This window comes from Pogona vitticeps, chromosome 3 (genome assembly GCF_051106095.1).
Source record: "Pogona vitticeps strain Pit_001003342236 chromosome 3, PviZW2.1, whole genome shotgun sequence".
In the NCBI taxonomy this organism is placed as follows: Eukaryota; Metazoa; Chordata; class Lepidosauria; order Squamata; family Agamidae; genus Pogona; species Pogona vitticeps.
Genome location: NC_135785.1, coordinates 37,597,315 through 37,624,362, shown reverse-complemented (window position 1 = coordinate 37,624,362; position 27,048 = coordinate 37,597,315). Strand labels below are relative to the sequence as shown.

Sequence of the window (27,048 nt, the reverse complement as noted above, 5' to 3'; positions counted from 1 at the left end):
GCTGACCGATCTGACGAGGAAGAAGACTGATGACCGCATCCCGTGGACCAGCGACTGTGAGGCGGCGTTCCAGAGGTTGAAGGAGGCGCTCGTCCAGTATCCAGTGCTGCGTGCTCCAGACTTCGACCGGGAGTTCATCATCTACACCGATGCGTCTAACAGCGGGGTAGGAGCAGTTCTGTGCCAGGAGGATGAGAATGGTGACCAGCATCCAGTGTCCTACCTGAGTAGGAAACTTCAAAAAGGTGAGAGACATTTGGCAACTGTGGAGAAGGAGTGTTTGGCCATAGTCTACGCGATCCAGAAGGCCAAGCCTTACATCTGGGGAAGACATTTTATTCTGTGCACTGACCATTCACCACTGCAATGGTTAAAGACAATGAAAACCCACAATAGCAAACTTATGAGGTGGGCTTTAAACCTACAGGACTATGACTTTGAAGTGAAGGTGGTCAGAGGGTCAGTGAACTGTGTTGCTGACGCCTTGTCAAGAAGACCTGAAGAATGAAGACGGCGAAAGAACATGGACTATGTATATATTTTGGTGAACAAAAAGTTAAATGTACCTGTTTTTTGAACTTGGTTTGTATGAATAAAGGTAAATTGATGTAATGTATATGGTAAATGTTTAAATGCCTAATTGATATGGTTAACTTAGAATGTAAGTATAAGTAAGTATGGTATTATATGTATAACTGTTGTTGTGTGTTTTATCCAGGTTGTTTTTTGGGAAAAAGCACCTTAGCTTTCCCCCTACAAAACAACTTATAAAGAGGGGAGGTGTTACATATAGCACTGATGTTACCTGTCTGTCATGGGTTTGGAGGGAAAGTTCCATCCTATGGGGAGTGGAAGGCGGGACATCAGGAGGAGGGGCTGTACTGTATATATAGGTGAAGCGTGTGTGGAGAGGGAGACGCTGGGATGTGACGAAGCAGCAGCTGGGAAGAAGAAGCTGGTGTGGGAGTCTGTGTGTCAGACAGGGTACTACTGTGTGTCAGAGTACCAACCTGATAGGTTCAGGTGTCTGTTGGTTAGCCAGAACTGATAGGTTCAGGGTCTGTGCTTCAAGTTAAGGGTTCTGTGTGAACCAAACTGTATGCATGTATGAATGAGAATAAGCCACGTTACTTTATCTTATTCACCTGATCGTTTTATTTTGCCTGTGTGTTGTATTTAAATAAACCTTATTCTTTTATTGTTTAAAAATCCATCCCTGGTCTGTGTGACTTCTTATAGGGAATGGTTGGTGGCAGCTTAGTTAACGTGTGGCAGATCCCAGTAGGTCTGGGTTTGTCACAGTTTGGTGTAAGATAACTGTGGGAAATCGGCAGAGGGGTCTTTATCAATTAAGATTCACTGAAAGGAATGTCTAACTGAAAGTTCTTTCCTCCCATTCTTTTGAGCTTTGTTGTTTCTTTGTGTTTTTTCCTTGTAATTATTTCCTCCTAAGAATTATATCCCCTGAAGCTCTCCTTGGCAAGAGCAGTCAAGTGAGTGCAGATGTTGATAAGCAGGCATCACTAGGAGATCCCTCCCTTTCCAGGCTTCATTCCCCCACCAGGACTTTGATTTTTCTGGCAGACGATTGTCTTAGTTGTCTCTCCCACCCCAAGTAGACCTTTGGTCTGGATGGCCGGGGTAGAAATCAATCAATCAATCAATCAATCAATCAATCAATCAATCAATCAATCAATCAATCAATCAATCAATCAATCAATCAATCAATCAATCAATCAATCAATCAATCAATCAATCAATTAGGATGTCAGATTTAGGATGTCAACAAAGTAAATTGAAATGTGTAGGGGTTGTTCTTGTTGTTTTAAAAATACAATCCATTTATCAAATCATGATGAACTCTTTCTTTGGAAGAAAATAGATCCAGATTGCCAAACAGTCTGGCATCATAAGCAAATAAATTACAAGAGCCGTACAATCAATGCTCAGTTGCCAAAAGGCCAATCTATTAAAAGTTTTCTCAGCTCTCTTGAAAAATGTTAGGGGTATAACAGCTTTTGTTCCCACTAGAAACTAAGTTGGGCCATTGGAACCAGAACTTTGAAGTTAATTTTTTGGACTACAGCCTAGAACGCCTCAGGAAGCATAGGGAATTCTGGGGGACATATTCCAAAACTCCCCCCCCCAAAAAAAACCCTCTGGCTGGAAGTATGAATTTGGGTGAAAGAAAAACATGTTATTATGAGAGCCATAGTTTGCTGTAGGGGTGCAAATTTCACAGTGTCCTATTCTCAGGGGAAAAAGGAGGGGGGAAATTTCTGTCTTCTGCTTTCAAGGAGATTTATTTCTGCTAGATACATGCATGTATGTAGTAATAGTAGCAATAGTATTTAAATCTTATGAGGCTCCTTGGATGTTTCATGACCATATTTTTTTTCCAGAAGAAAGACCAGTCTCCACAGAATTACAATACTTTCCACGGTGACATCTTTCCTGAACCAGATTGCCTGGAAAGGGTACTTTGCTGCATAAAATTTGCTAGTTTCTTGCACAGAAGAAAAGGCAAGAAAAGGAGGAGTGGGGGAGGGAACAAGACCGGATTTTTATTTTTGTGAGGAGGTGAGAAATCTCATTGGTGTGAGAGGAGGTCTCAGCTAGAAGCCTCAACAAGGTGAGCATTCTTTCTTGGCGTGATGTACCCTTTGTGTTCCAGCCCTTGCTTTGAAGCATAAAGAAGTTTCCAATACTTGAAAGACGGGGGGGGGGGAGTTAACTAGCTGTATGCCAGACAAAAATCAGTTTCCCATCACCCCCTCTGTTATCATATCTCAATGGTCTCCATACCTTTCCATTACATTCTAAAAGTTTGCAAAGAAAATTCTGTATATTTACATCCTCTCTGCACTGAATCAGAAACCCTCATGAAAAGATTCTGCATCCCAGTAAATGCTGTGACTTACTCATCAAGGGAGTTCCCCCCCCTCTTTCTTTAACCACTTAAATTGTCTACCCTGTTCAGACCCATTGCCTTTCTTGGGCCTGCTTTCTTTTCTATGAACAGTCTTCTATCAAGTAGCACTACTTAAATCTGAGGACAGTATTTTCACAGGAACCTTTGTCTGTATAAACTGTATACAATCTGTATAAACCCTAGCTCTTTATGAAGCCATATCCGCATCAGTGTCCTTTAAGACCACAAGGCCATTGAACTCTGCTGTTTTTCTTCCTTATTCCTTGTTGACCAGCACATGTCTTGAGTGCATGACCGAGCGCAAAAAAGCTTCCATGACCTGAGGAATCCGAGAAGCAAGACAGTTAGCAACAGAGATAGGCTCATTTGCACAATTGTCTACTTATGCTGGGTGGGATCAGTGGGATTCTGCCTTATACATTATAGGCGACAATTCCCATCAGCCCCAGAGGTGTGGAATTACAGGAAATGCAGTCTAAAACACCTGGGCGAGCATCAGTTTGAGATCTCATGGCATTCAACTCCCTTGACTCTTGTTTTCTCTTCATATTGTATAAGTCTATGGCTAGAATACTGCCAGTTGCAACCTACACTGTGTGGGTTAGAATATGTAAAGAATAGCATCATGTTTTAATCTCTAGACCAAATAGTGCATCTTATGTTACCTCAGAGACCCATCTTTCCCACTGTGATGAGTGCTATGTACTGGAGGAATACAGAAATAAGCCAGGATGAAACCCCTGCACATGAAGATTAGATCAATAAGAGACCCCATATAGGTTCCTTAAGTCACACAACAATAATAGCATGCAGATGTGCCTTGGGCCATCTTTGGCATGCCCTTCAAATAGAAATGCTGTGTATGGGGAACTTCATCATGGAGATCCGTCAATATACAGCAAATTACATAGAGCCAAAATAGAACTTAACTTGGAAGGAATGTCAATGTTAATGACTTCCAAATATGTTTGCCATGTGTGTAACACTGGGAAAAAATATACCACTATTCCAAATAAGAAGAGAGACATGCTTACAAGTTCAGATTTGCACTCTACTTGACATACCTGCTAAGTTACTTGGATGCTCATTCATGCCTCAAAAGAAACCAAATCTCTTATGCTGAGCCACAAGTGAATAAATGCTGTTTTGTTAAGGTTCTATCATTTTGTTATAATGCTAAGAAACAGAAATGCACATGGGTGAAGCATTTCAAGGTAGCTATTGTGTCCAAAGCAATCCCAGTCTTTCTGATATAGCAACTTTCAAGTGCAGATGAAGCGTATAAACCAAAGTATGGTACCTAACAGTGAGAAAATGCTTCCTTCCAAGTTTTTCAAAGTAGACTATCCACTTCATTATTGATATTTGCATCAATACTTTATTATTGATAGTTGTAGCAATGCAAGGTATCACAAAATCATCATTCAGAATACAGTTATCCTTTTTCTTGCCCCTTTGTCCCATATTTCCCCATTAGAATGGATACTACATTAACTAACAGTGGTGGGTCCCCTACTCTTCAAAACCAGGTAACATCTGATGCCCATTGTATAGTGGCAGTTCTGTATTTGGCACCAGGCACTGTGTCAGCATGGCTTGGTAGAGTCTAATTCTTTCCATCTGTTTTCCTCCCTCCTCCCCCTTTCATTCCTTCAGAGTTAGAAGTATCAAGGCCAGCAGCTAACTAAAAAGAGGCAGCTCTTTTTGAACTACAACCATACCCTTGACCCAGTCAGTGCAGAGTATTTGGGCAGATGCTGATGCATCCCCGCTGACTTCAGTGTGACCAAAATGGATTTAAAAATCAAAAATATTTTGGCTTAAATGTCTTGCAAAATGAGCAGTTATTAAGGTTCAGAAATGTGAGTGCCTTCTTGATGTAATTCCCATTGACTGAGAATATGGCCACAGTATTTCAAGTGTGCGAAAGATCTGTACTGTACATAGTAAACCACACGGACTGGCCTTCAGCCAGATGGGTAGTATAGAAAGGAAAGGAAAGGAAAGGAAAGGAAAGGAAAGGCAAGGAAAGGAAAGGAAAGGAAATAAATAAATAAATAAATAAATAAATAAATAAATAAATAAATAAATAAATAAATAAATAAATAAATAAATAAATAAATAAATAAATAAATAAATAAATATGGAGAAACATCAAAAGTCATTAAGCCACCCAGCTGGCTTTTGTTAGGATCTGGCCATCTTCTCAGAAGAGGGAAAAGGCTTGGAAACTGTCATCATTCAGCTTTTATGTATCATTAGGTTTAAATTTACATTCCTCAAATAAGTATGAAGGGAAGACTTTGTGTTATTTCATTTTGCTGTTCCACTACAGTTCATAGCTAGTAATAAATCTTACAGCAGTTTGGGTTCTTTTTATACTAATGTCCATAAGCTGTTTACTTTGTGTTCACAAGCTATCAGATGTTTTGATACATATTTCTTTCTCTCTCTCTCTTTCGCTGGGTTCCCAACTTCCTGATATGAATCGTATGGACAAAGTAAACAGAGTGCTCTGTTAGAGTTTCCCACTTTACAAATGAGCCATAAAATCGCCCATTAATCACTCTTGCCTCCCTAAGGGCCAGTCTGCATTGTTGAGGTTTCCTTTTTCCATTACAGATCCTTGCTTTGCTGAGAATATTATAAGAACAACAAAAGTCACATGAAAGAACAAACAACCCCCCAGCACACACACACACACACACACACACACACACACACACACACACACACACACACACACACACACACACACACACACACACACACACACACGTTGGTCAGGAAAAAATTTTTTAAAAAAATCTTCTTTACAGCTAAAATAGAGTTTTGATCAGAGTGTATCATCAGGCTAAGAAATTCAACTGTTACTTGCATTAGCTTACAGTAAAACAACTTCCTCTCCACAACCTCTCCCCTATCTAAAGGGCATCTCTTTGAACAAATATTACAACTTCATAAGAATAAAAGTGGGGGAGAAAGCCTTTTGGTTACTCCTAATTTTTCTGACTCTACGAGAACAGAAATAATGAATGCTGGAAGAATGCAACGAGGAGTCAGGTTTTTCAAGAGACTTGCTACTTGTCCATTCCTGAAGAAAAACATCAGCTGCAGCCGGGAATCTTGTCATTGCACTGCTATAAACCGATATGTCAAATGTGTCCCTACTTTAAATCTACTTTAGCAGCACCATTATGGGATCCAACATCATCTGCAATATCAGAGCCTTGTTTAATTTCTGTCACAAATCCCATGTCCTCCATAAGGAAGCCATATTCCCCTTGTTTGGTTTATTAAAGAACGTTTGACAGCAGGAACTACAATGTCCATCAGCTGCTAGGTTAGACTACTTCTGACATTAGATAAGGTTCTGGGCTTGCTTGGTAAGTCCAATTAGGTGTAATATCTATGGCGAAAGGTACAATCAGTTAATTTTGGATCAGATTAGGACCACCATTAAAATAACTTCATTGAGCACTGTATCACGTGTGGTAAATATGGTCAGGATTAGAAACATGACTGGTGGAAGTCTGGGCTTGCCTGAGAAGATGGAGCTTCCCCTTCTCCACAGAATCCTAGAACTCCGAAGCCAATAGGAAAGGATCAACAGTCTTCTCTCCACCAGAGATAACAGCTCCAAGAACTCCACTGACCCACATTTGGGAAGAAATACAGGAACATAAACGGCTCAGCCTCTTCTTCACAAACTCCTTCTTACTATTCTGGGATACATCCAGCCTCCTGCACTTTTGCCTTACTCCAGAGTCCTCGCCTTGTGTTTTTACGCTTCCTGGTTGTCTGTGCTGTTCAGTTTCCTTCCCTGTCATCCTCCTCTCTCTTGTGGGGCTTTTATACATCACGTCTTCCACTCACCAGCTGGCTGTTTCTGCCAGCTGAGGGTGTTTATAGGCTTTGGACTAGTGAGACTGGGAGATTTTTGAGAGTTTGTTGCTGCTTCCTAATAACTCAAAATTCTACAGTGCCTTGTAGTAAAAGACCAAAGAACAAAATACCATATTTGATGGTGGATGCCTGAAGTGGTGTGCATGTATTCTACTAATGACATACATTCACTCTCTCTCAGCAACCCTCTGGCAAAACACAACAAAGCTAGTGCATATATATTTACTAATGCATAACTATAGGCATGTATGTAAGAATAATAGCCAATGCTGAAAAGGACTATAAGATTAATAGGACCAGTCTCTGATGAGATGTTTCAGTTCAGTCCTGATGAGCCCAGCTACAATCAGAACCTATATACTCAGGGAACAAGGAATTTAGGAAATTCACCATGGAGGGATTCTTAAAAGCAGCCAGAGCTACAAGCAGGGGCTTAGGAAACACACTTTAGTAAGCAGCTTGAAGAATTTGTTTATGCCTCAGGAAAATGTCTAGCAGTTAATATGATACCAGTTCCAGCCACAGACATTTGTAAAGAACAAGTGTTGGGGTAGGGGTCTTATGGGTTTGTTTAAAAGGCCAGATGCTGATTAAAGAACAGAGCAGCCGATACTGACACTATCATCAATAAAGTTTGTGATGCCCAGAATGCATTGTTTTAGGTGGTGGACATGCTCACATTAAAACAACTTAAAACACAGTAAAGCGCACATTAAAACAACTTTTCTGCAGCTTATCAGGTCTCATAGGGTGGTCTAAGAATTTACTAGCTTTCTTTTCTTTTTTCTTTTTTACATATACTAAATGCTAATAGTGCTAGAAAATGCCAGTCCTCCTCTTTACATTCCAACAGAGACCATAAATGTCTTTGGGATATGTGCTTTTCACCCCAGGGAAGTTGCATGAAAAGAAACATGGCTTCCTCCATTGACTCATTGGTATAGACAGGGTCTTCTTCCCTATTCAGTGTCCCTGGTGCAACCACTCATAATTTATATACCATTATTCCCAAGTCAAGGTGAGTCCATCATGCTGGGCATTACAGAGGGGGAATGGTCAGAAGAAGCATAAAAGTTCCAAAATCCATGGCCAGATGTCAAACAACACTCTAGCCCTTATGATTAGACAGATCGTATAAGTAAATGTATGTTTGTTTCTTTTTAAAAATGTGGACAGCTAAGATGAGTACATTGAAAAACATGCACAAATGCATTTTCACCCATGAAATAAAATGTGCACAAAAATGCACATGTTGGAGAAAAACGTAAATGTGCACAATATAGAAAATGTAGGTAAAATTCCTGCAATCTGATGTAAACATAAGATGGGATAAGAATGCAAGCTAGATTCTCTGAAATGCAACAAAATTGACCAGACAAAGTGCTCCACCAAATTTGATGCTGTTGTTATGTGCTGTCAAATTGCCTCCAACTCATAGCAATTCTATGAGTGAACAATCTCCAAAAAGTCCTGTCCTCAACAGACCTGCTCAGCTCTTTCAGACTTCAGTGAATGGATTTCTTTAGGGAGTCCGTTCATCTCATATTCAGTCTTCCTCCTTTTTTTGCTGTTTTCCACCTTTCCCAGCATTATTGTCTTTTCTAGAGAACCCTTTCTCATCATATTGTGCCCAAAGGAGGACAGTCTCAGTTTCAATATTTCTGCCTCCAGAAATTTGAGATTGACAGTTTTTTATATCCCTAATTGAAAGCCAGAAAAAGCCAGGAAGGAGTCCTAGTTCTCAAGGGTCTGCCACTTAGGATGTGTTTGTAACTTCTGTTCCTACAAATAACCAACAGAAACTAGTCTGCAAACCAGTTACAACTTGGCTTAATTTGGCTTAATGTATTAGTTAACCAAAGGTTTATGGATTAATTTAACAATCTACTGTAAAACAGTACAGTATCTTCATATCCTGAATTGAGAAATTATACAGTTTTCAGCAAAGAGGGATTATATATCTCTCAAAATAAGAATCAGCTTGTTTTGGTGTTCACTACCACTTTTCTTTTTCATCCCCCGAAATCCTAGCTGGTGGCAGAGATTACTCACAGTATACAAGATGTTACAGCAGTACCTGGGATCATTGGAAATTGCCATGGTTCGCAGTGACACTGGATGTGGCCAGAACAAAGGTCTATGCAAGTGTTAATCCCCAGTGGAATATCCACCATTTACAGAGTGCATACTGTTGATTTAACACCTGAAAAAGGTTCAACATGTAACAGTATTCAAGTCCTATTAAGGGCCTCAACATAAGCCTCTACTGTTTTTTTTTTTTTTAATTATAGAATGAGAATGCTGGGCTCATAGAAAGCCTATGTTTAGTGTTGTTCACATTTATGTGCCCTGGTGGTATCATTAAGAGGTCGTCAGGACACTAATCTCAAGAGGCGCTTATAAAATATGATTGATCTCTTCTTTATTTGGAAAATAAATCATGTTTTTCAAGCCCACTTGAAACCAAATAGAATGTGAAGCTGGCCCATCACATGCATTTTTCAGAACAGTGTGTAAAAACATTAGGTGAACTGTTCACCTGAAAAATATCAGGAGTGGAGAAAACCCCCAGTGTTTAATATGGGAAAGCCATCTGAAGGTTAGCCCGAAAGGCAAACAGTTTTATCATATGAAAGGCTCAGCTAAGTAGAGCAACAGTACACATCCCCATGTGTAAGGCAAAACTGTTCCTCTCATTGAAGCCCCAGTTGATCTATGATCTAATCTGGTCTCTTTAAATAAGCTTCAGTGTGTTTAACTAAGAACTTCTTTATCTGTTATTAATGTTTCTTTTTGTTATCATCACCAGTAACTTAAACACCCTTGTCCTATTTTATTTATACTTCTATAAATCTCTTGGCCTCAATAAATATGTGAAACTAGACAGGAATTTTTCAGTTACCAATGAGCTCAATGCCATTTCTTAACATCAGCTCTAAACTTGTACAATTCCGTTTATTTAGACTACTGTTTGGACACTAAAATTCATTTTAGTGAATAATTCTGCCATTCAAGAATGATGCTCAGCAGAAGTGTGGGGTTCATGAGCTGTAGGGAATATTAGTCCAGGGTACTGGCATACTTTTAATTTAAGAGTCACTGATTTGCCTAACTGCAGTGTGTTGTTGATGAACCACAACCTCATCTAATTAAAACAAGCTGATATTCAGACAAAAAAACCCATATCTTTCAGGCAGTAGTATGATGTTGTTGTTTTTGTTTAGTCATTTAGTCTTCATGACCCCATGGACCAGAACACGCCAGGCCCTTCTGTCTTCCACTGCCTCCCGGAGTTTGGTCAAATTCATGTTGGTAGCTTTGATGACACTGTCCAAGCATCTCATCCTCTATCATCCCCTTCTCCTCTTGCCTTCACTCTTTCCCAACATCAAGGTCTTTTCTAGGGAGATTACTCTTCTCATGATATGGCCAAAGTATTGGAGCCTCAGCTTCAGGATCTGTCCTTCCAGTGAGCACTCAGGTTTGATTTCCTTCAGAATGGATAAGTTTGATCTCCTTTTAGTCCAGGGGACTCTCAAGAGTCTCCTTCAGCACCACAATTCAAAAGCATCAATTCTTTGGCAGTCAGCTGTCTTTATGGTCCAGCTCTCACTACCATACATCGCTACTGGAATAACCATAGCTTTGACTATGCAGACTTTTGTCAGCAAGATGATGTCTCTACTTTTTGAGATGCTGTCTGGGTTTGCCAAAATGTTCCTCCCAAGAAGCAGGCATCTTTTAATTTCGTGGCCGCTATCACCATCTGCAGTGATCATAGAGTCCAAGAAAGTATGATACTGAGGTGTTAATATATCTCCTTGTTTTACATACCATTATCTACAGAACATAGATACACATACATTCACACACACTATATGAGCGTTCATCATGGATGGCCATTGGGAAACTTTGAAGACTTTAGTCCATACAATTGCATGAGACCAAATATCTTGCTCGCTAGCTCCATCTTTCTCTCTTGCTCTTCCACTTTTCTCTTACAGCAGAGGTTTCCTTATCCAGTGGTGGAAAAATGTGAGAAGGGTCTTCAAGAGGCAGCACATCACAAATGAAGAGCTTTTCTCCTGGCCAGCCACAACCAAAGAGGTAGTTTGTCATTTGTTTTATTCTCACTGGCAGGAACAAAAATTCAGTAGCGATGTCCTACTGATATATGAATGGGCTTTTTTATTCCATTTATTATTGTTCAATTTTCTTTCTATTTCTCATTTTTAAATGTCATTTGTCAGTTGTGACTTTTATACAATGACAAACAAATATGTATGTTGTGATTTAGAAAGCTTCTCTACTAATTATATGTAACATTATCAACATCAAGTGGTGATTTCAAACTTTATAAATGAGTTGCACTCTCCTATACACCAATAAAGAACACTGAAGACATTGACTATTGAGTCATCTGATATAGATTATACCCTGCTCTGTGCAGAAAACACATGTAAGTCTCATCACACTTAATGAACTGGACTTACCTAACCATCAGTGGGAAAACATAAAACTAAGCCTATCAATGTAGATAAAATTTCTAGTTATGGTGTCTACCCTAGTGTTTATTTGTACAGGTTACAAGCATGTCATGAAAACACACCAAGACCTTGGAAAACTGAGATCATCTAAATTTCCTGAAATTTGAATAAAATACCCATTGCACAATATTTTTAGGCATTCCATTACTGCCTGAAAGCGTTAGGGCTGTAACTAGAGTGGAGCAACAGCTTTGCCTCAGTCCACCAAGATTTAGAGTGAAATCAAGTGGTGAATCTACTGATAAACAGCTCCATTTGCTTTCTCTTTTCTTGAAAGCCTCCACCCAAAATCTCCTTGTCTCAGAAGAATATTGATTTTCCAAGAGGCACTTGTGATTATGCCTCAAGGTGGAGTGAGTGGGACATGTTGTCACTTGCCTCAGGTTAAAAAATGGCTAGTCACAGCTGAGTGTCAAGCTTTGCCTGTTTCTACTCAGCAGTGGGCTAGTAAAGCCCTGATAAACTAGTAAAGCCTTTGTGTGTGTGCAGAACCCCAACTCTTCAAAACAAAAGAACAAAATCCCAATACAAATGTTGAGCACAAAATCATATGAAAATAAAATCCCATGCCAAGCCTTAACAGTGCTAATTTATTTACAAAAAAAGAGAGATAAAACGCACATGTATAATGCAGAGCACGTCATTTCCATTTGACTGGCTGACATGCACAGACATCATTTGCTCCCCCAGGTCCCAAAATGAAGATGCAAGACAATAACTTTTGGATTAAATATGGGCTACACTTTATTAAACCAATTCTGATTATACCAAACAACCAATTCCAAAATTGAGGGGGCCTGCAGTAGTGTGGAGAAATAACTGTATGGCATCCAATAAATCCTTATAAGTCAATGGGCGAGACCCAGGCCCCAGGTTCCAGCTGTCTTGATGACAGGAGAAACCAGGCAGGCCTCTATTAAACACCCCAGACCTCGAGCCATCTACATTTGATGACTGTCGGTCTGAAAGTGGCCCAGCGCATCTTGCCGCCTCCGGCCCTGTAATCGCATGATCCGCAGAGCCGATAGGTCCGATGCGCTGTTGGATTAGCATAATTATCAAAGGGACACACCGAGACAACCAGTTTTTCCCGCACTACCCGCCAGTGTGACCGAGGTTAGCCACCATCAAATGCCAACAACCCTTCTCCAGTATGGGATAGGCGAAAAATCCCCCCATCCAAAAGCCAATCAGGGTATTATTTATTTATTTATTTATTTATTTATTTATTTATTTATTTATTTATTTATTTATTTATTTATTTTATATCCCGCCTATCTAATCAATTAAGACCACTCTAGGCGGCTTACAACAACAAAAAACAACAACAATGTAATTAAAAGCAATTTTACATAAGGGAAAACTTTCAGCAAGATGGGACAGGTCAAAAATTCCTATCCGGTCCCTAAAATAGGTGACCCAAAAAGCACACTAGAAAGAGGGCGGGCGGGTGGGTACCAAAAGCGAAAGAGGCTAAATGGAGGGCTGGTGTTACTTTATATAAACCCCAGCCCTCACCCTTGTCATGTGGCCCAACTGGCTTGCTTCTTCCAGGGCCGGGAGAGCAAAAGCCAGCTGTGCAGTTCGAGGGCGTCACAACGCCCGTCCTGCGAGTGAAACCTTTACATCAGAACACTTCTGGAGGTTTTCATGTTTTACTCACTTGGTCTAATATACAATCTTCAAGTTTTTCCCTTCGTAGAAACTTGTCATTACAGTGTTTAATTATGAGTTTTGCATTGTATTTTTAATAATGAGCAGAATTAATCAGCTTTTATTGCAAAACCCATATAAATACACATAAAAATTAATATTCACCTTTCTTTTACGCTTTCTCTCTTTGCTGATCCATTAAAATTGTGCTTTATTATTAGCCTTTTGGAACATTAAATTGGATAGATTAGTTTGATGTTGGAAGCTGAAAGCATTCTGCTCACATCATGCTGCTGAAACAGTTCCCAGCTGAACGTGATGTTTAGCAAACAGAGGTAAATTAACAAAGCTATTTTCCTGCCTCTATTTCCCCATCATTGATGAAATAGAAAATACTTGATTTGGTCACTCTTTTTGTACACAGCATTTTTAAAATGGTCCTCTCAGATGTTTATTTGTATTAAATATTTAGATGGCAATTTGAGAGCTATGCCTATACATCTGCTCACTTCCTTTTGATTGGTACCTATTCTGTACATAAGGTCTCTTTTATTTTGATAAATTTGTGGACTGAAAGAGGACTTACAGTTAGTGATAAAATTATTTCTTTTCTGAGATCCTTTTTTGTCCCACACTATACCTTGTGTTCCATTCTTCTTGAATGCTCATCTAACCAGTGGCCTGTTCTCATGTTGGCCAGAATGTGTGAGAGATAAAAGTGGAGATGGGGCATGAAGCCATCCATGATAGCTTCACCTGTGGTGCCCCTTTATGTATTTTCCCCATATATTTCACCCCAGCCTTCACATTTTTCATCATGAAGAATTAAGAGACATCTACTGTGCTCAGTAGCTTGACTATGTTTAGACGTCTCCCCCAAATTAGGTAATCTTATTAAGCAGTGTTATTTATCCTGGCATGCTTTGAAGGTATTTACCTCTATGTAAAGTCCCCTTCAGACATAAATGCTTAAAGCATGGAGTGAGATGGGCAGTGGTGGAGACAAGAAACATACACCTTAACGGGCCATTCTCAATTTTAATCCTCAGAGATTAAAAAAAATTCTGACATTAATATCCCTCTAATTTATGAAAAGTCACTGCCCTTTTTAAACATGAGTTGAACATGATCCTTCCTTCCTTCCTTCCTTCCTTCCTTCCTTCCTTCCTTCCTTCCTTCCTATTTTACTGATGCCATACATTTATACCAACATTTCAACAGACTACACTGAAACACATTGATCTTCTCAGATAGTGGAAGCTAAGCAGAGCTCCATCTCTGCAGTACTTGGATGGGAGATGATCAGGGAATACTTCAGACCTGGCTAAGAAAGAATCCTACCTCAAATTCCAGAGAGCTGCTGTCCATCAGGTTGATTATATTGGACTAGAGGAACCAATGGTTTAACTAAAGCAGTTTTCTATATTGCTATATCTACCTAACCTTCCACAAAATAAATTCATGGTACAGTACCATTGTACCCAAAACCACATCCAGATTGTTCTTGTGTTGTGGTTTTAAGCATTTATAACCAGTTGTACATGGTGCTGTGGTGAAAAAGGAAAGATACACAGGCAGTCGAAGTTGTGACAAAATGGAATGTGCACATTTCTCTATGAGACTTAGCTGTAGGGCAGAACAATGAAACTTTCTAATATGTTGGCTCCATTCCAGAATGATCACCAGCTGACTCAAAACTAAGTTCTGAGTAGAAATGTGGATGAGGAAAATTTTGGATCTTCACCCTACCTAGTAAATTCATTGCATTCCCATGCATCGGGACACGAGCCAAGAGATTGCCTCAATCAGAATTACCTTTCATGCCTTTCTCTCTATGAAAAGCATTTACTATTTCACCAATGGAATCAAATTAATAGAATCAAATAAAGCTCTGATCTCATACTCATATCAATGAGTCTACTCCAAAGTAAATGGTTACAATGTCCAAGTAAATTTTGCCAACATACAGTATAAATAAGAGAAAGAAATCTATTGTTTTCTTTCTGCATTTATCTTGGCATTTCATTTGCAACTTTTCTGATATTTACATTCTCTTCACATATTAACAGAGGTTTACTTTTCACCCTTATTCTTCCAGTTTCAAATACCATTCATATCTAAGACTGGCTCCAAAGGCAAATGTTACATAAGTTCTCTCCTTTTATCCCAACGCACCTCAGAATTTCATTGCCAAGCTTTCTTTAAGCCTTGATCTTTTTTTCTGTCTGTAGGATCTTAGAAATTTACTGCATCTGTTCTTTGGTGTGTGTGTGTCTGTCCAAGATACAATTCTAAAAGTGAAAGTGAAGGACAGTTATCCCAATAAAAGTGCTGAGTTATTAAATCTCTTTATGAGTGAAAAGTTAATTTCAGTTTCTTTGTGGAGAATTTACAAAAATGTGCAAATCTTGTTGAAAACACTTGAACTTTAAAAATTCTGACAGAAAGTACTTGAGATGTCACCATTCTGGAGGCAAGAAAAAGTGAAACCCACAGATTTTCCTCATCCCACATTTCCTTTGAGGTTTTGCCTTCTTGATCAATCTTTGTTACCCATTTAGTTCTTTGAAAATTGCCCCCTCTAAAATATTCCTATCTTTTCTGGGAATAGAGAAGATGCATGGAAAAATGATTAGCCTGCTTGCCTCACCCCACTGTATTCTCAATTGAGCAACTGCAAAAGAAATGCCTATTACACATTAGCAGTTGACCACATATAAGCTCTACTTAGGCATTAAATTTGTCAGCATCAAGAACACGGTTAGAAATGAGTGCCTAGCCCTGCCTACCTTTGTTATGACTTTATCAATGACTTTGGTGCCAAGGCTGCACAAATAGTTAATTTACTGCTTTTTAGTAGAACAGAGAATTAAAACAAACCCAGGAAAAGTACTAGTAGTGTTTGGTTTTTCCTGATTTCACCCTACCCTAAGCAAAGGGATCAAGTATTATAACACTACTTGATCCCTTTGCTTAGGGTAGGGTAAAATAGGGAAAAAACAAATACTACTAGTAGAAGAGAATTAAGAAAGAAGTGTGATCTATAAAGCTTAAGTACGACTTTATTGCCCAGTTATTTTGGTAATGAATAATGACAGTATCTCTCATGTTTAGAGATGGGCACAGAATGAACCGTGAAGAAGAAGGAAAAAAACAGGCTGGTTCATTTTGTGGTGCTTTGGGCGAAAGTGCCTGCCCAGAATGAAAATAAATACCAAATTGTTATCAGTGTTGACAATTCATAGCTGGGCTATAACTAGAATGTCCCAAATCAAATCTTTGCCAAACTTGGAGGGCGTTGGGAGGAGAGTCAGCCCAAGAATCAGTCCAAGTTTGGTGAACAGGAGAGATATCATCATTATTTATTACCAAAACAATTGGGCAAAAAAATCATATAAACCTCCTTTAAATCATTTCTAGAGATGTACCATTAATCTTTTCTAGGGGGACCTACTTTGGGGAGGGGATATAACTTTGATATCCCAAATCCAATCTTTGTCAAACTTGGCAGGGTGGGGAACAGAGTCAGCTGAAGAATTCCTGTGAGTTTGGCATCACTAAGTAACATGGGTGCTGTTCTGCTGCTCCTGGAAGTCCTGAATCACATGAACCATGGAACAGTTCATTTTGTCAGAAAGTTGATAAAAATTCATGGTTTGTAGTCCATGAATAGTGTTGAACCACAAGCCATCACGAACCACCATTTTCCTGGTTTGTACTCATCTCTACTCATGTTGTATTAAGATATTTACATAGTGCAACCAGCACTGTAGGATTTCTTTAAAAATCCTTCTATAAATATAGATCATATTTAAACAATGTTTCAGGACTCCACATCACTAAGCATTGGGAAGGTCGACACAGGCAGTTTTACACACAGAAGGGAATACTTGAAATATAAAGTGAAAATGATCTGTGTCATTTCAAATGTACAGTTTGAGGATTATATGAGTGAATAAAAAAAGGATATACAGGTTTCATTATTCCTAGGTTCTGAGAAACAGCTTCCCTAGACAGTCCCTGAAATAAGTTTCTTCAATAATTTCTTGGCACGTCTTTCAACTAATTCCACATTCAGACCATTTTTTTTTGCAAATGTTCAGTTGATCCATCACAAAGGAACCACCTCTTTGAGGGCAAGCAGGAGAATTGTTGCTCATCTCTAGTAATTGCTCTGTTTAGATTACAAATTTGGCACACGTAATGCATTCCAAACCAAGTTATTTCCCCAGATCATTTTTCTCTAGTTTGGATTATATGCCAGAACCCTTCCCATCGATTCCCAAGTGACAGTCTTCTCTCCACCCTCTATATGGAAATCAAAAGGACACAAGAGTGCTTGAATCCTCAGGCAGTGCAAAATTTCAGGAACCAGTGAATCAAGGATTACCCACAGTAACAGCTTGCATTGTTTTAGCACCTGCAAAAGCTAGAAGGGAATATAGGTGTCAGGGGCAATTAGCTTTGTAGGAATTTGAGAAATGGACCTCAATGGACCTTTACAGCAATGAAGGGAGCTCAAATATAGGCAAACTAAATGTATACTTCATTCTCCAAGCTAGTTACAAATGGAATCAGAGTGAGTGGCATTTGCACTACGGGTGTGAAGAAATCTTACCACCAGCAAGAGTTTGATCAAAATTTCTTGAGCCAGAATTTTGAGAAATTGGCCATAATCCTGTTGTATGGTAGCACAAAAGGTATAACTGTTCACAATGAATTGATGTTGGTTAAGAAATCTCTGTAGATAGTATCTGTTGCATGCTAAGTCATGCAACTTAGTATGCAATTGGCAATGTCTTATGACCATCTGCTACTAAAAGTTTTACCTTCTGCATTTTTGAAAATTTTAGCCATTGCCTCCAAGATTCTCCGACTCCAAAGAGACTTTTCTTCCAGAGTAAAAGAGAAATGTCGAATAGTTTTCCTTTGTTTTCTTCAATTTGTGCAAAATAAACTTTGCATAAAATTCTCTGTCTTTTTAATTCCTTGAAGCTAAGAACAAACAAAAAGAGACAGACAGACAGACAGACAGACTCTCTCTCTCTCTCTCTCTCTCTTTCTCTCTCTCTCTCTCACACACACACACACACACACACACACACACACACTCCAAAGGAGACTGATAATAATCAAATCTAATGATAGTACACTCACTACAAGTCAACACCCAATGCACTTTCGAACAATGCATTTTACAATACTGTGCATTTAACAGAATTTAACATGAAGAAAGGGCTTTAAAAATTGTCCAAATGATTTTTGAGACCAGTGCTTTCTTGTTACAGTTTGTGGTGAAGAAAAAAAAATGGTTTACACTGCCTTGTTAGCCACATACAGATGAAGTCAGAATTTATATCACCAGTTTGTGCACTAAAATAAATTAGTTACCCATTTTGTTTCTCCTAAATGTATTTCAGAAGTCTACAATATATGAAATGCATTTTTGATTTTTTTCCCAAAAATCATGCATCAGTACAGCATTACTAATTTGCATGCAGTTTCACATTTAAAGAAACACTTCTCTACCCAAGAAAATACAATCTAGAAATCACATTAGTTAAAAGGCAACCAAGGGGATTTGCTCTCATGTTGCTCAATGGGCTAATAAAAGTAAAGGAATTAAAATTGCCCCCTTTAAGGCTTTTAATCAATGCACCAAGTCATTCCATAGCTCCTTTGTGAAACAAAACAAGTTTTGAAGTTAGTTTCTTATTTAGAGCAAATAAGTGTCTAGACCCAAAAGGATCCATCTAGATTGGATAACAAAGGAAAATTTGAATTTATGAAAGTATTCTCCTCCTTGGTGAGAAAATCTAGGAGACTTTAATTGTGAATTGCATTTCACTACAGTCTTGATAAAGCGTTCATTTGTTGGTAATTTGAATTTTCGGCCGCAAAAAAGAAATGAGTCTTTCGTGAGAAACAATCTACACCAACCCACTCAGAATTCATAGTTATGCTTAATCTGCTGCTTCTTTGGCTCATTTACAGGAAGTGTTGGCACGTCATGAATGCAAAATCATTTTAATAGGGGATCCCCTGGGAACAGGAGCAAAAGTTTTGAGCATTTACAATTTTACAATGAAGTATGGCCAGCTGTTAGGAAGCCTGCACTGCACTGTGGCGGCTTTCAACAATGAAGCCATTGGCATTAATGTTTTCAGGTCAGCAGTCTGTAAAGGAGGGAACTAGACAACCCAAAGAAGGAAGGACAGGATCAGTTCAAACATGGAAACAGCAGTGAGGCATAAAGTACCTGTCAAACCCACCCTAGTCAAGGCTGCCAGATTTCCCTCAGCTTAAAAGGCAGTCTCTATTTTTTCAGTGGCATTATTTCACATGATTACCACACCATAGGACATTCCAATAGTGGGGTTTCTGTTTCCATTCTTGATCTAACATAACTCATGGCTCAGCATGGCAAACTCTAGCTGTACAATAGGCCCCAACCTAAATGAAAATACTACAGCTTTCACCACACAATTCATTCACAGTTAAGTGACAATTACAATAGCAGAAGATGGCAGTACTACTTAACTGTCTTTGGAGGAAGAAGGATGCTTTTAAAATTTTCAGTTTGGTAGAAAGTCAGAGGCAAGGACAGGAAGGATAAAAGGTTAGGAGCAGACTTGGAGGTGGTTTATACATCAACAATACTCAACAGCCAGTGGGAACCTGGAGTCACATTTCCCAGCAGTGTGCATATGTTACCCAGACAATGTACATAATGGCCTGTTTTAGATGTATCTTCATTCTCCATCTTTCCCACATTTTCCAGCTATTCTGATTATTTTAAGTGAGAATTACTCTTCATCTCTGAAACAGGAGATTTTACTGCAAGTCACACAAACAAGTAAGAAGTAGGGATGTGTGAAAATTTCAGAGAGTTTTTCCAAGAAACTACCCAAATTCAAAAACTGCTTCATCAAAAAGAGGAAAAGAAAGAATATGAGGTTTACGAATTTCAAATGTTGGACAAAATGAAACAGACAGGTTCTCTAAGCTTTAAGTGCTTGCTCTTATACTTAGGAACTAATGAAAAGACAAACATTTCTTCATTAGGAAGCTTGAGATTTAAAAAAAATGAATGAGGAAGACAGAGAAACTTACATAAAAGGAACATATAACAATCTGGCAGTTGATAAGATTTTCCTTGAGCGAGGTCAACTTGACACTGCAAGATAACCTGTGAAGGACTTTCTAGACCTAATGACATGTCTTGCGTCCAAGTGGGTTTATTTTTCTGACATGGTTTCTGACATTTGTGCAGAATTGCAAAATTAACTGTGTTTAAAAATAATATGTTTTTTTCCCTTTGTAAAGCCAAGCACACTCACTCTGCAATCACAAAAAAACATACTGATTTATCGCAAAGATGCAAGCAACCCAGTCACTTGTGGTATTTTTAATAGACCATGCAACAGAACTGGAGTTTTGGAGTATTCAACATTGTACAGCTGAAGAAATGCATTAAAATTGGTCTCGAAAATTCATAGACTGGTCTTGAAAACTCAGACTGGCAAAAAAAAAAAAAAAATCAGGTCAGCTCTCTAAATCTGTAAATCAGACTATCTCGCTTACTGTGCAAGGAAGGCTAGATCAGGATTTATATCTCTACAGACAAATTCTTTTATTTGCTAATAATAAGCTGTTATCTGGAACTCCCCTACTTTCCATATCTGAAAGAGTCATCATGAGACCTATTCCAGTTTCATAGCTTGAAAACAGGTAGGGCTGTAACAGTGGGTGGCATGTGAGGATGCACATGAACTCTATCCTCTCATACAGATGCCAGTCACACCTTTCTTGCTTTCTGCTCAAACTTATCAAGAGATACTTGTTAGCACATTCCACTGAACATCATTTACAGTGCTTCCATGACTGGTGTCAGGATTAGGCTATATTTATCAGAAATTGCCTCATGCGGCCATATCTGCACCACAAAGACAACAAGGACTTAAAATGCTATTATTTATAATGTCATTTCATTGTCCCTACTACGAAGTGACAAAAACCATATGAAGACACTGAAAACCTGTATTAACCCCAACCCTTCAAATCATTCATTCATTCATTCATTCATTCATTCATTCATTCATTCATACATACATACATACATACATACATACATACATACATACATACATACATACATACATACATACATACATACATACATACATACATACATACATTTTATTTAAGGCATTTGTAGCCCACTGTGTACCACAATGTAAAAGATGTTTAAAACAATTTAAAAGCAAATAGTTTAAAACAAAAATATGCCTGCATTACAAAATCAGAGGCTGGAAAACCCTCTGAAAAAAGCTACTTTGGGGGACTACAGTACCCACAATCCCCACAATCGAAATGGCTAAAAGATTCTGAGATATAGTCTAAAACAGTATCATTGGTAAGTTCTAAACATGATAATTTTCATGCAAAGCAATCTTTGTGAACAACCAGAAAAATGCAGACAGACAGAGAAGCAAGTGAAAATTAAACAACCAAAGGCAAAGAAAGAATCAATCTAATATGAAGTGAGCAGCCAGTAATCTTGCTATGCCTTTTTAAAGAAAATTTGCCATACAACTAGCAGGAAATCTATGCCCTGTTATATTAATAAAACTATTTTATGACATACAAACTCAAAGCATTTTGAGGGTCTAGACATTTTGTATTTTTAATGCTTTAGCAATAAAATATTTTAAATACCCCACCATGCCTTTCATTTTACAGTATGCACCATTAGGAAGCATTTTGTTTAATTACTTAATTATCACACTTAGATAATGTAAATACTATACTTTGGTAGCTTTGAAGAAATCCAATTTTGTATGTTGGCACCATTTCTGAGCGGGAAGCTATTTGCAGTGAGGAAAGTGCTGTCTTCTTCTGAATGAAGCCAGAAATCTTGATAATGTTCTCGTTTTATGTAAAAGCAATGCAATTTTGTTAGGCTGCCAAACTGTTCAATCCTCCTGCTAATTTTACAGTCATCCTACTGAGACATTTCTAGAATCAAGAAAAATGGCAGGTGGAGTGAAAATCTGCCTTCAAGAATAAATTTATATTACTGTGGTATTACCAAGGATCCAAAGTTGCAAGCATAGCCTACTGGACTTCATGTTCATAAAAATTCCCAAAGATCAGAATGGCTGTAACACATCAAAAACATCTCCAGTTCTACATCCTATGCAACATAGTAGCTAGCAGGCCCTGATCTGTAAATCAGGAAGTCCTTCCCTGGTTAGATCCCTTATATGGGATACCGTATATGGCAGTATCCCATAACCCAAAATAAAGATGCGAGACCAGAAATATGGGTTAAACACGGGCCACACTTTATTGAAACCATCACTGTTGCCATCCTTTGACAAAGGGGAGTCCTGCCATAGTGTGGAATCAGGTTTAAGCACAGAGCTCTCAATGGACCCCTTAACCAACAAATGGGCGAGTCCCTGGCCCCAAGTTCTCACAGTCATAAAGACAGCGAGAACTTGGCTGGCCCCAATTTGACGACCCCCAGACCTCAAGCCACCTTTTCCTTGTTGACTGTTGGTCCGGGTGTGGACCCAGCATATCTTTTCCCCCAAGCACTGTAATCGCACAATCTGCAGTGCTGGGAGGTCAGACGAGCTATACCTTACCTGAAATTGCAATGGGACTCACCAAAAACCTGTTTTATCCACACTGCCCACCACAGCATAGGGACTAGCATAGCTAAGTCCCATGCCCGCCATCGAGCCTATTGAGCTCAGCACGCAGGCTCCCCCCCCTTGATGTCTTCCAAAAAGACATCCAAACCAACACCATCGGACATATCTACGCCATCTGACCAGAAAAAAATCAGGCCTATCCAAATGGATCCTCTGGTGACCAATCATTGATCCAAGGCTGCTGCAGACTGCCCTGCAGACTTCCCGATTAACGTGCCTGCGGGAAGTATTAATGGGTAAAAATTCTCTGGCTTCTTTCCAAGCCAACCAAGGGATGATCGTTGACCAAACAATGCTGACAGCTGGGTATGTGACTTTCAGCCATGTGAGATCACGCAGCACATCCAGGATCAAGGCCTTTCCACAATGTTTGGCCAGATCGTTGCCACCCAGATGTATCACCAAAACATCTGGGAAAAATTGTCCAAAGGCAGCCACTCTGCACAGCTGGCACCACAGCATTCTACACAGTCCTCTCCATTCAATATGGGCTCTGGCTCCAAGGCCCAGACAGCTCCCCCACGGGATGCAGCCACATAGAGAGCTGCCCAAAACACATAACTGTGGCCCACAATCATAACGTGCCTTCTCCTTGCTGCCTCCAAGATACCTGCAATACAGAAGAGAACCAGGCCCCTGCCAGACATTAGTTAGTGTCCTGATAAACCTACAATAGGTGGACGAAGACCACCACCCAATCCGTTTAATGTCTTCTACATTATAGCCTAAGGCGGCTGCTGTGGATGCTGCTCCTATTCTAAATGAATGTGTGCCAAATCTCATTCCCTGCATGCCAACCTTATTTAATGCTAAATAGGTCAACTTCCAAAATTGGTATTTTGTTAATGGTACTCCATCACTGTGTATAAAGAAATATCCTTGGGTCTGTCCCCTAATCTACAAGTATGCATCCGTGGCTGCCACCAGGCAAATATTGTCCATGTGGCAACATTCCAACTTAATGTAAACTCCCCCACCATGCTGATTGGCCTTGGATCAGTGAATATGTATTCAAACGGTTCTATCCACAACCCTAATGTCTTGCCATTGCAGGGCTACCCTGATCCAGTTTCCCTTTCCCGAAGCTACTACCTCACTGATCCAGAGGGCTCTGAAGAGTGTTAGTAAGGATGCAGCTTTGAATAACGTGACTTCGTAGTCATCTCTACATAGGAACACGCACTGCTTACAAATGCCTTCTAACAAAGCAGGTGATATGGGAGCTCCAGTGCCTTTGACTCTACCTCTTTCTTTAGACCACCCTTCGATCATTTTCCTAATGCAGTAGTCTGAGGAAAAATCCTTATAATCGTGAGTCCTGGCATAATATTGAGAGCTGACAATCTACCTTGCATAGTTCCGGGTGCCAGCCCCTTCCTATTCAGATATATAATAAATTGCTGAAGATGTTCAACTGGAGCAGGCCAAACCAGCTCCAAATTTACTAAGTTCCTAAACTCCTGAAACTCTATACTCACATCCGAGTACACATTTCCGTGTCTTTGGTGCCAAAGCCAAACCTATTGCTCTGTCTGCGTCATCTCACCAATTTGCCGGACCTCTGGGGGCAGAAACTCCAGGAACTCATTGGCTCCTGGATCTAGCTCCCTGAAACGCTCAATCTGTTGGCACAACAATGCATCAGCTAGGTTACTATCTATGCCAGGGACATGATGGGTTTGCATCAAAATGTTCAATTGTAAAGCCTATAATGTGAATGCTCTAATTAATGACATGACCCATTCCAAGTGGGATGTGAGGTTATTTATAATATAAGCAACAGCCTGGTTGTCACACCAGAACCGTACGACTGAGTTCACCCATTCGCCTTCCTAGAGCCATAATGCACCAACTATAGGAAAAAATTCCAGGAATGTTAGATCTCTGGTGACACAAGCCCGATGCCACTCGTCTGACCATTTTCTAGTGCACCATCTACTTCTGCTATAAATTCCAAACCCTGACAAACCTGTGGTGTCCGAATGGACCTGAAAGTCTGCTTTAAGTCCTATCTCACTCCTCCAGAAAGATATTCCAAAACTGGTTCCAGGCTTGCAAATCCTTTCTCATACCCCATGTAATCCTAGTCCTATGTAACAGGCGACGAAGGCCTTTCATTGTGTTGGAAAGCCATCAAAAAAAGGCACACCCAGATGCTACTACCCTGCTGGCAAAATTAAGATGGCTAATGATCTCCTGAAGCTCCCTCAGGGATACTTTCATCCTCCGTTACAGTGTGGCTATGCAAATCTTAAGGTCAGCTAATTTGTTGGCTGGCAACTTGGATATCTGCTGTACCATATCCAGTTCAATACCTAAAAACGTCAGGGATGTGGCTGGCCCCTCCATCTTCTCCTCAGCCGGGGGTAGACCTAACTCTTCAGCCATTGATTGAAAAGTATCTAAAATAAATCTGCACCTTCCTAAATTCTTTTCACCATAAAAAAGATAATCATCTAAATCAGTGGTTCTTAACGTGGGCGATAATGCCCCCCAGGGGGCGATTTCATTTTTCAGGGGGGCGGTAGAACGAAAAGGGGCGCCGTGGGGGCACTGGAGCAGAAGGGGGGCGGTAGGGGGGCACTGGAGCAAGCCAAACCTGTGAAGATGGCTGCAGCCTTTTTACAGTGTGCATGAATATATATTTTCCTACAATTTTAATTTAGTTTCAGACTTTTTGTCTTGAAATTTTTAGTTCCTGCATTTGTTTGTATGCCCTTTTTATATTTCATCTTGTGTCTTAAAATTCACTTGCAACTAAATCATTAAATGTTACTTTTTGGGGGGGCATTTCATTTTCTTGGAATTTAATTTTGTTTTCAGGGGTCATTGGATTTAAGTGTCTTAAATAAATCAATAAATCAATGAATCAATAAAAGATATCATCACCGCGGGGAGGGGGGCGATGATAACTTCCTCAATGGCTCAAGGGGGCATTTCTTTCAAAAAGGTTAAGAACCTTATTTAGATTCTAAATAATGGGCCATATAACTACAGCCCACCCTCCGCCTGAGTTGCCACTCCACAAATGAACTGAAATGCTCAAATGCTGCATATGAAACCAAGCAGCCCATCGGCAGAGCTCTATCTATGTAGAAAGAACCCTAAAAGTGAAATCTTAACAAATCAAAATCAAGCGGATGCACTGGTAAAATCCAGAAAGCTGATCTTATATCACATTTGCCAGCTCTGCTCCCTACACCACACTTTCATACCATGCACACCACCACATCAAAGGAGGTGGAATGCATGGTGCAAATTTCCTGAGGGATATCATCATTAACTGAAACCCCCTCAGGATAAGACAAGTGGTTTATCAATCTAAATTCCCCTTGGGCTTTCTTTGGAACTATCCCCAGAAGAGAAACCCTTAAGGCTTCCAAATGAGCCATTGCAAATGGCCCCAACACTCTATCTTCCCTCACCTTTTTGTCAATCTTCTCCTGGACAGTACCTTCCATTCCCTGAATGGATTTCAGGTTTTGCACAAAGAACGCTTTAAGCTCACCAGCTGCCAGTATCCTAAAACCACATCTAAAACCCTCTGATGGGTAACTAACATCTTCTCTGCATGGATATTCCCTGAGCCATGCTTCTAAAACCAACACTTTAATTGGGCTGGGACCCTTTTTCAGGGTCCCCCCCCACTATTGGGTTTTTTACCACCACCTGGGCTTTTGTTCTGACATTGAGCCCCTGCCCTGAAACATGAAGAACTGGGGTGTTTCCTGTCACACATTGTGCACTCATGCCTAAAGTGGCACGGTTTCCTGTTACAAACACCCTTGGCATTGTAGTCCCAGCAAAGCAGGCGGGGTTGAACCATCAGCTATGCTCCTAGATGGGGATTCTGATTCAAAGAAGTTTTCCTAATAAGATGTCCGCTATCAAACCTGTCACTGAAGTTAGACCTGGCAGGCGTCATGGACTGTAGCCAGAGACCCAGCAGGGGCTCATTCCAATGCAGATTTGGGTGAATAGTGCTCTGCATACTGAACAATTCATTGTAGTTAAGCCATGCCTGGCCCACAAAGTCTACGTAGGCCTGATAAATTAAATCTAAATACTGAAAGAGAGACTAAGCCTGGCAAGGTTGGGCCTTCACAACCACTCCCACATAAATTAAGAACCCCGATAACCAGTTGGCCCATTTCCTGTCTGGCTTCTTCCTCCTGTGTCTTTCTTTGTCTATCGTCCTCCTTGTACAAATCCTTCTTTTCAACATCTTTATTTAGCAGTTTGAACAAGTCTACATATTTTTTTCTTTTTTTTCCAGGGTGAGGTGGTC

At 39.7% G+C, this 27,048-nt stretch overlaps 1 long non-coding RNA gene across 2 annotated transcripts in view; it reads left to right on the top strand.

The window, feature by feature from the left end:
- LOC140705517 (uncharacterized) overlaps window positions 1–27,048 on the top strand; it is a 68,327-nt gene that overhangs the window by 21,939 nt on the left and 19,340 nt on the right. Inside the window, exon 2 of one of the 2 annotated variants that reach the window (XR_012084913.2) lies at window positions 10,843–10,945. This is a non-coding gene — a long non-coding RNA (uncharacterized LOC140705517). Of the gene's footprint in view, window positions 1–10,842; window positions 12,085–27,048 lie in introns of those variants that run through there. The other variant, XR_013542995.1, reaches the window with a different exon arrangement.